Genomic DNA, 10667 nt, shown 5'->3' on the forward strand with positions numbered 1-10667 from the left:
ATATCCAAATATGTGTGCTCTTTATCTAGAAAACCCCAAAACAATTATAATACATTAAAACGTTTGAAATGTTATCTTTTTTAATAATTATTATTATAAAAGACAAGATCCACAGCAATGGTACATTACATTAATGAGATGAAGAAAGAATACTGTGGTTTAATGAATGAATATTAATGACTGTGTGTGTGTGTGTGTGTGTGTGTGTGTGTGTGTGTGTGTGTGTGTGTGTGTGTGTGTGTGTGTGTGTGTGTGTGTGTGTGTGTGTGTGTGTGTGTGTGTGTGTGTGTGTGTGAAATGAAATGAAATGAAATGAAAGATTCCCTTAGTACTCCCACAATGGGGAAATTCTTTCTCTGTTTTTCAAACCACTTTTATTTACTCAAAAACGTGTCCAACCAAACACACAGACAAAAACTTTCAGTACAAACAAAAACAATACAAAACCAATACATTTAAACTCAGAATATTTCCAAAGAGCAGCATGCTGCCCTCCACTGAACACAGAACCTTGTCAACACACCACATGTCATTAAACTCCTTTATTTTGTTAGTCAGACAGTAGAAATGAAAATCAGTCCTGAGTCTGACTTTCAACATTCGACAAAAAAATGTATCCAACATCAGTATCCACAGAACCCTCCAGTCTGCTTCTCCTGCTGACATAAATTACCAATTTGGCTTGACCAATGACAAAATTTAACAATTGACATTTAGATTTTTTCGTTTTACTGTGCCTGACACATAAAATGAACACCTGGTGTGAAAAAGTCTCACCAAACATCTAGAACATTCGACTCAGCAGGTGAAACAGAGCAGAAAGACGAGCACACTCTTAGAAACAACGAAACACCGTCTCTCTCTGTGCACAGAAGGAACAAACTGAACATTTGGATTAATAACAGAAACAAAGGCATTCACAGCGAGCACCCCGTGCAGGAGCCTCCACTGTAAATCCCCAACTAGAACTAGGACAAGAGGGAAGATGGCGCCGTTGTGTGTGGCTGGCCGTCTGCCCCTGTTACTTTTTCTTTGTATTGTCCTGTTTTGGGCGTTTTTTGTCCATAATGTGTCACCGCTACTGGTGTATGATCGTCTGGCCCTTTTAAATATCCGCAATTCTGTGGTCAAGCTACCGATCCAGGACTTTAATGGACAGCCAAAGACGCCGCCGCCGTTGCTGGCGTCTATTCCACCGTGCATATGGCGTTCATCCATCGGGTTGCTACGCAACGGCCGACGCAGGAGACGAGGAAGGAGAGGTGGAGTAGTGTATAGGCTGAGAGCTTACCTGGCCTCGACATCCACTCATAACTATGGTCGTCAACCCGGCTACAGCACGCAAGGCTCCACGGATTACTGCTATCGATGGCTGTTGCCGGCAGTCCCGGAGGCCGGGTATCCGCTCCCCTGTCACCGGCCCGTGAGAATCCACAGACGGGGCTGTGTGTTGGAGAATCTCCGCCCGGTCGGTCGTGCCTCCCGACAATCTGACCAGTGTTTAATTCGCATGGCTCTGGTGAACACTCGGTCCATGGCAAATAAGACTTTTATCCTGAACGACTTGTTTGCCTCTTCTTCCCTGGATTTCCTTTTGTTGACGGAAACCTGGCTGAAACCAGGTGACAACAGCGCCTTCTCAGAGCTCCTCCCACCTAGGTGTTCCTTCTTCAGCTCGCCTCGACTTTCGGGTAGAGGGGGCGGGGTTGCTGCTGTGTTTAAGGACAGTTTTAAATGTCGGCTTCTCCACACAGATACTTACTCCAGTTTTGAGCTACAATTATTTGTGTTGGAGTTTGCAAGTCCTGTGTTATGCGCTGTTGTCTATCGCCCTCCCAAATATAATAAGGACTTCATTCATGAGTTTTCTGAGTTTTTAGCAGACTTTCTCCCCAAGTATGACAAACTACTGATTTGTGGGGATTTTAATATTCATGTTTGTTGTGCTCCTGATCAGTTCGCCACTGATTTTAAAAGGCTTTTAGAAACTTTTAATTTAATTCAATTAGTGGACAAACCTACACATCATCTTGGGCATACTCTTGACCTAATTATTTATTCCGGGCAGTCAATCTCCCTTTATGAGATTTCTGAGACTGCCATCTCAGATCATTTCCCCGTTATTTTTGAATTTCTAGCCCCTTCACCAGTCAGCAAGCCTCTCATTCCATCCCGCCAGCGTCGCATCATCACATCTTCTGCAGCTGAAGAATTTTCTGCTGCATTCAGGGACTCTCAGTTTTTTGCGTTGAATGACATGGTCCCCCCTCTTTGTCCAGATGAGTTTCTGTCCTCCTTCCACACCACTTGCTCCGGGATTTTGGACTCTGTGGCCCCTCTAAGGCAAAAAATTGCAAAGCCAAGAACAGAGCCATGGCTAAACGAAACCACACGGGTCGTTAGGCGGCGGTGCAGGCAGACAAAACGAAAATGGAAAAAGGACAAACTACATGTGTCTCTGGAGATTCTAAGGGACTGTCTTGCTGAGTTTCAGAGAGTTGTGAGGGAGGCAAAATCTCAGTTTCTCTCTGATATCATCTCCAGAAGTGGCCACTGTTCCAGGGTGTTGTTTAATACAATCAACTCTGTTATAACCCCACCTACCTCTCCTGTGACTGATTTCTCAACTGCTACTTGTGAGAAGTTTCTCAACTTTTTTATTGATAAAGTAAACTCTGTCAGGCAGGCTACCAGCAATTATTCGGGTACGGATTTATCTGCTTCCCCGGCCCATTCCGCTGTATTGGACCACTTTCAACTGGTTTCTCTCTCCTCCCTTGCTGACATCATGAAGTCTTTGAAGCCTACTAACTGTCCTCTGGATGTTATTCCGGCCAAAATTTTAAAGAGTTCTTTTAATACTGTTGGGCCCAGTCTTGTGATGCTTATCAATGCCTGTCTTAATTTAGGAGCAGTCCCAGCTGCCTTTAAACATGCCGTGGTTAGGCCCCTTTTAAAGAAAACGCATCTTGACTCCTCAGTTTTGTCAAATTTTAGACCAGTCTCTCATTTGCCTTTTCTGTCTAAGGTTTTAGAAAAAGTTGTCTTTACCCAGTTAAGATCATTTCTGGAGAACAACTCTGTTTTTGAAAAGTTTCAGTCTGGGTTCAGGTCTCGTCACAGCACTGAGTCTGCCTTGTTAAAGGTGCACAATGATATTGCCCTGTCTGTTGATGTCAAGTGCCCTGTTGTCCTAGTGCTGCTAGATCTCACAGCAGCTTTTGATACAGTCGACCACACAGTCCTTCTGTCCCGCCTGAAACATTATGTTGGCCTTCACAGCACTGTACTCAAGTGGTTTACGTCATATCTGTCAGATAGAACCTTCTCCGTTATGCTTGGTGATTGCTGCTCCTCCTGTGCCTCCCTCTCATGCGGTGTCCCGCAAGGTTCTATTCTAGGCCCACTTCTTTTTTCATTATATATGTTGCCACTTGGGTCCATTATAGCCAGACATAACTTATCATTTCATTGTTATGCAGATGACCTACAGATCTATCTGCCACTGAAGCCTAAAGTCACTAGTGCACAAAGCTCCCTGTTGGAATGCATTGCTGACATCAAACAGTGGTTGGCACACAATTTTTTACATTTAAATGAGGACAAAACGGAGTGCATTTTGTTTGGTGACACAGTGACGGCTGACTTTGGCTCTTTGTCCGGATCTTTTAGTCCCAAAGTTAGGAATCTGGGAGTTATTTTTGATAGCTTTTTAAAATTTGACCGACAAGTGGACAATGTCGTGAGGACAAGTTTTTATCAATTGCGTCTTTTAACCAAAGTCAAAACATTTTTGAGCCGTCACGACATGGAGAGAGCTATCCATGCTCTAGTCAGCTCCAGATTGGACTATTGCAATGCACTTTATGTTGGCATTGCCCAATCCTCTTTTAGCCGTCTTCAGCTGGTACAAAATGCAGCTGCCCGTCTTTTAACGAACACACCCAGACGAGAGCACATCACCCCGGTCCTCTATTCCCTTCACTGGCTGCCTGTTCGTTTTAGAGTTGATTTTAAACTTTTAATGTTTGTTTTTAAAGCTCTTAATGGCCTTGCCCCTCCTTCTTTATCAGAGATTTTAACGGTGCGTGAGCCTGGTAGAGTTCTGAGGTCCTCCAACCAACGTTTGTTGGAAGTGCCCAGGTCAAAGCAGAAGCGCTGGGGGGACCGAGCTTTTTCAGTTTCCGGCCCCAGGCTCTGGAATAAGCTCCCCTGTGAATTACGCACCATCTCTGACCTTGGCCTTTTTAAATCTAAAATTAAAACTTATTTATTCAGGGTGGCTTTTAATACCCAGTAGTGTGGCGACACTTTTTATATTTGATGTTTTTATATGTTCATATGTTTTATTCTTGTTTTATTTTGTTGTATGTTATGTTAAGCACTTTGGTTCACCTTGAGGTCGATGTAAGGTGCTATACAAATAAAGTTTACATTACATTACATTTACAACTCTCCTGGTTAATGGAGGTTTATACAGTACTCTCCACACAGGCCTTTGAGCCTGTGTGAGGGCCAGGGGCCTCATGTACAAAACCTGCGGCGCACAAAAAACGTGCGTACGTCAATTTCTACGCTCACGGTCGGATATACAAAAATTGATTTGGACGTAGAAAGTTGCGGTCTTTCACGCACACACCAAGGCTGGCGTACGCACTTTTCTGAGGTTTTGTCCGTTGGCGACACTCACTGGTGATGCAGTGAAGTTCAGAATATGAGGAAACATGACGTCAACAATAAGTTCACGACCACGTGAAGGACACGACAGTCCCCACATCACCAGATAAGTTACACACGAGTGGAGCTGCAACAATCTCACAATCAACCACATGATCTGAACAAACATCTAAAGGAGCTCAACGATGGAACCTGCAAATCCTGATGGAGCTTTGGCTCCGTTAGAGGAACCTGCTGATGATCAGATCACACCGACCTGCTGGTCCAGGACTAAGACTGGACCATCAGCTGGTTTAGTCTGGATCTGCTGGTCCAGGACTAAGACTGGACCATCAGCTGGTTTAGTCTGGACCTGCTGGTCCAGGACTAAGACTGGACCATCAGCTGGTTTAGTCTGGACCTGCTGGTCCAGGACTAAGACTGGACCATCAGCTGGTTTAGTCTGGACCTGCTGGTCCAGGACTAAGACTGAACCATCAGCTGGTTTAGTCTGGATCTGCTGGTCCAGGACTAAGACTGGACCATCAGCTGGTTTAGTCTGGATCTGCTGGTCCAGGACTAAGACTGAACCATCAGCTGGTTTAGTCTGGATCTGCTGGTCCAGGACTAAGACTGGATCATCCGCTGGTTTAGTCTGGATCTGCTGGTCCAGGACTAAGACTGGACCATCAGCTGGTTTAGTCTGGATCTGCTGGTCCAGGACTAAGACTCGACCATCAGCTGGTTCAGGTACCAAGAGGATCTTCTGGATATCAGTCCTGAACTGGACCAGCTGCTCCGGTTCAGACCAACATGATGCTTCAGCTGGAGCTGCTGACAGGTCGGACATCTCTGTCACCATGACGACCGTATGGGAGGACTACTGGAGATTAAAGCCAGATCCTAAAACATCCCATAACTGTGTCTGGACAGAAAAACATTCAAATACATTTTGCAGCGAAAAAACGGTTCTCTGAAGTTGTCTTTTAAAATAAAACTAAGATGTCACGGAAAGGTTGATTGGTACGAACTGATGTGATTCAGTAATGATGAATAAAGTTTTTATTGAATGTTTAGACAACTTTCAGAGTCTGATATGGAGTCGGCTGCAGGTGCTGCAGGATCCAGAAAGTGTTTCTCCGGTGATGGACCGGGATCTAGACCGGTCTCTCCTCCTGAAGATGCAACACTCCGAGTTACAGCAACTTTGCTCTTTATTTCTCACGTTTGCACCTCGATAATCCCGCCCGCACAAGTTGTCTTTATTTCTGCAGCAGAGGAATCAGATCGTGATGCTTCATGTTTTAAATATAAGTTTATATTGTCAACATAAATGTTTTATGACAAATAATAAAGTACACATTAATTAAAAAACATTTTTCTTTCATTTAGCCTATTGATATTAAAAATCAGAAGCTTATCATATAAATTGCGTCAGCTCTCCTTGTGTCGGAAAAACTAAAACTCTAAACCAGGGGTCGGCCACCCAACATGTTGAAAGAGCCATATTGGACCAAAAACACAAAAAACAAATATGTCTGGAGCCGCAAAAAATGAAAAGTCTTGTATCAGCCTTAGAATGAAGGCAACACATGCTGTGTGTAGTTAGAACTGGGGGAAGATTTTTTTTTCATTATGCACTTCGAGAAAAAAGTCGAAATGTCGAGAGAAAAGTCAAAATTTCGAGAATAAAAAGGAAAGGAAAAAGAAAGAAAAAAAGAGAAAAAATGGAAAAAAAAGAAGAAAGAAGAAAAAAAGAGAAAAAGGAAAAAAGACAAAAAAATACAAAAAAGAAGAAAAAAAAGGAAAAAAAAAGGTCAAACCTTTTTTTTAAAGCTCCAGGAGCCACTAGGCGGCGCTAAAGGGCCGCGGGTTGCCGAACCCTGGTCTAAAACCTTCTTGCTTGTGTTATTTTCTCAGATGTAAGTTGCTTTGGATAAAAGTCTCTGCTAAATGACAGAAGTCGTAGTAAACCAGTGATGGAAAGAATGTTGTATACATTTTGTTCTAATTACTTTCGTTGGTAAATGAAATACTGACTGTAACTGCGAGAAGGAACTATACGTAGAACCGTGATTTCTACCGGAACTCCAGATTGTAACACCTGGCGGAAGAGCGAAAGTTTGGAGCGAACGGAACACGTGAGCAGTGATTCCTTTGAGGAGGACGGTTCTGTTGTTTCCTTTCTTTTTCCTCTTCAACAATGTCTAAGGTGAATCATCTGAGAGAGTTTATCGGTCAGCGACTAACAGCAGCTGCTGTACAGATATTGTCAGTGTTTGAAAAAAGCATCTTGGAGTATGAAGAAGAGCTCGACCGTCAGCGCAGACTGTTGGACCTCGCCTGGAAACCTGAAATCAGACTCCACAGAGTCGGTACGTAACCCTGGAAAGTTGAATGAATGAACACATGAGTATGACTCCTACAAGATCCCTTTGTTTCCAGTTAAAAGCCGTGGTGATGAAGCAAACCAACTAAATGGGAAACTCCCCAGCTCAAGCAGCTGCTGATGTGGGATTCGGAAACATCCCGAACTAACTTGTTGTTCTGTTTACTTGGTGCTGCCTTTCATGCTCCATTCACACTCTGGACCAGACTGATATTTCACACTTTATGAATGAATGAATGAATTTTTATTTCGAACAAATTTCAAACAAAACAAAGTAAAAAATAAACATTAACATCTTCATATTCATGCAAATTATTGATTATTTCATTAATTGACAGTTGATAACCTTATCGATCGATCATCGATTAGTTTAGCTAGATTAGCGGCATTTTTCCCCCATCTGAGATACAAACATAATTTGTTTTGCTTATATAAAATACAAAGGACATTTTAATCTATTCCTTAATCAAATATTTATTTGATACAAAAGTAACAAAAAGACATTTTTGTACCACAAGGAATATAATATAAAGTGCACTTCAAGGCTATTAGTAGTAGCAGCAGCCATAATAGCTAGCTTGATTTATATATACATAAAGTAAACTGACAGCACCATTGCTGTCATTATATATATAAAAAAAAAACATACATTCACATGATAAAAAAGTGCTTGGTAACAAAGTGCTTAGTAACCTTTCAGCCATGAATGTAACTGTTAAACACAGTACTTAACAAATGTACAAATATTGGGGGTACTGGCCAATAACATTTCCCTACTTGTGTCTTTACTAAAACCCTGAACTTACACCAGTTGACCAAATTCACTGCCTTCACTCAAATAACTAAGGATCTTACCAAGAAATATTCTTATTTCTAACCTAAAAATGCCATTACACCTGATAACACACATCACTTAAAAGGTTAGGTGTTTTTCCCACGTGTTAAAATTTAACTTTCATTTGTGTCAAGCAAATTTTAAGTTCTAGTTACGTTTTAAGTTAGAGTTTTGGCAGTGTTCAAAATAAAATTATGAGACCTGCTGTATTGGAGCACATTTTCTTTTAGTTAAAACTGTAGCGGGGACAGATGTTTAGAGAAACCTATGTATGTACCGGGTGAAGGCTGATTTATGGTTCCGCGTTACAACAACGCAGAGGCTACGGCGGCGGCTACTGCGTAGGCTCTGCGTCGATTTAAGGCGGAACCATAATTCAGGCTTTAGGGGAACATATCGGAGAACAACCAGAAGAATATAGAGTGGATTAAAAATAAATGTTAAGCACTGAGCTACATGTGTCTCCCGTCTGGGCCATTGCAGACTCATTGCCTGAGCATGATGTTACTAAAACCAAACATATCCGCCGTCTCTTTCTTCTAACTTTATGTGCGCGGCGCAGCGCGTTGTGTCGCATTAAATGTGGTCCGGGCGTAATACCAGCTGGTGAAATTAAACGAAATTGTCAATTAATTGTAATCGCTAATTTTAATCGGGTAATTTCATAACGGCAATTAATCGAAAATCGATTAATTGTTAACATCCCTAGTCTCAATGTGATATACTCCTGGTATGCAGCCTAATCCATTGAATAAATCCTCATATTCACTTAGAATGTCACTCTTTTTTAAGCGCATGCAATCTTTTGACAAGCCCCATTTTTCTCACATGACTCTCCTCCTAGAATAGGTGCATTGTTCTTTATGACCTCAAACTCCATGTCATACTTTTTATCTTTGTACTGACATGTCAACATGACTTTACCTTAAGCTGGAACGTGGTGTCCTGCATAAGCAACAAGCTTGGAGTGAGATTTGCTCACCTTTTTATCCAGTCTCAGCTTTCTGAGGTCTTTCATAGACATGACTTTGCGATCAGCCCCAGTGTCCAGCCTGACTTTCAAAACTTTCTTGTTGACAATCAGATCTTCACGCCACTTTTCTTTCTTTGCATCCACTGCATTGATTTGTGAGACTTGTTTTTCTGCTTTGATTGTCCCAATAAAGAAGTCCTGATCATCTGCCTCGGCCTTGTTTACATGATGCACTTTATGATTATATGTGTGCTTGCGTCAGTTGCACATTTTGGCACAGTGATTTTTCCTGTGGCAGGCTTTGCACACGGGAGGGCACTTCCTTGGCTCATGCCTGTAGCTGCATCTTGTGCAGTTTCCTTGAGTTCTCATCTTTACATTCTGTGCTGTGGCACGACTGTCTTTCTGTTTGTCACGTTGTTTTTGGTTAGTGACTTTATTGACAGAAATTTCAACTTCTTCATGTAGACTTTTTAGCTGACTCCGACTCAACTCACTGGCTCTACAAATGTCTATTGCTTTATTTAGCGTGAGGTCCGGTTCTCTCAGTAGTCGTCCTCTCACTTGGTCATCTGTGATTCCACACACGATTCTATCTCGTATCAGTGAGTCGGGGAGGTGCTCAAACTCGCAGTCTTTCACTTTGTTTTTTTAAATCAGTCACATATGCATCGACAGTCTCTGATTTTCCTTGCACTCGAATAAAGAACAGGGGCCTCATGTACTAACAGTGCGTGTATTTCAACTTGAATCCGTGCGTGGAATTAACAAGAACGCAAAAATTCATATGTACAAAGCTGTGCGTTCGCCCAAATCCACGCAGGTTTCTCTGTACATCCCAATCAGCGTGGATTTGAGCGCACATGCGGGAGCACAACACTCCGCCCCGTCTCCTCCCTCAAATATGTTTGAATATGATAATGAAGATAATTATCCATTAAAAACCGCTCATCCTAACAAGAAATGTGCAAAAACAGGTAAAACAAATAAAAAAAGAAAACATCGGCTCTGAGCTGGGTGTCGGACTCCGGTCCTCGAGGGCCGGTGTCCCTGCAGGTTTGACATGTTTCCCTGCTTCATTGCACCATGATGACTGTGTCATCAACAGAACTATCCAGACTTTGATGACAAGCTGGTGACGATGATTAATTAGAATCAGGTGTGTTAAAGCAGTGAAACATCTAAAACATGCAGGACACCGGCCCTTCTGGGATTCACTTTGACGCCTACATTATGGTGTTCTTTGCTTTGCGTTCCGTGAAGAGTTTTGGTTTTATTACGGGTTTGTGAATGTTTATGGGCAGCTTTAGTGAATCATTACACTCTGCTTTTCTTGTTTGTAATTTAAGAACCGACACCAGAATTTTTGGTGGATGAAAAACGGCTCCTCGTTCCGCTTTATTGTCATGCATATTATATACTAACGGATTAAGACCAATGCACACGTTTATTGAGTCTATAAGGGATATAATATATCCTATATGGATGTCCGCGATCACCTCTCTCATAAGTATAACAATGTGAACAATATACAATTTATATTTAAAACATGAAGCATCACGATCTGATTCCTCTGCTGCAGAAATAAAGACAATTTGTTCCAACGGGATTATCGAGGTGCAAACGTGAGAAATAAAGAGCAAAGTTGCTGTAACTCGAGTGTTTCATCCGCAGGAGGAGAGACAGGTGTCGTGCCAAAAAGTGATTGCCTCCCAGAATCTGATTTCTCCCCTGAAAATGGGTCTTTTTACCTGCCAAATATTGATTGAAGGCCAAATACAGTTAATGAAAAGTTTTTTCTGCCTAAATCTGAC

This window comes from Cololabis saira, chromosome 3, assembly GCF_033807715.1.
Source record: "Cololabis saira isolate AMF1-May2022 chromosome 3, fColSai1.1, whole genome shotgun sequence".
NCBI lineage: Eukaryota > Metazoa > Chordata > Actinopteri > Beloniformes > Belonidae > Cololabis > Cololabis saira.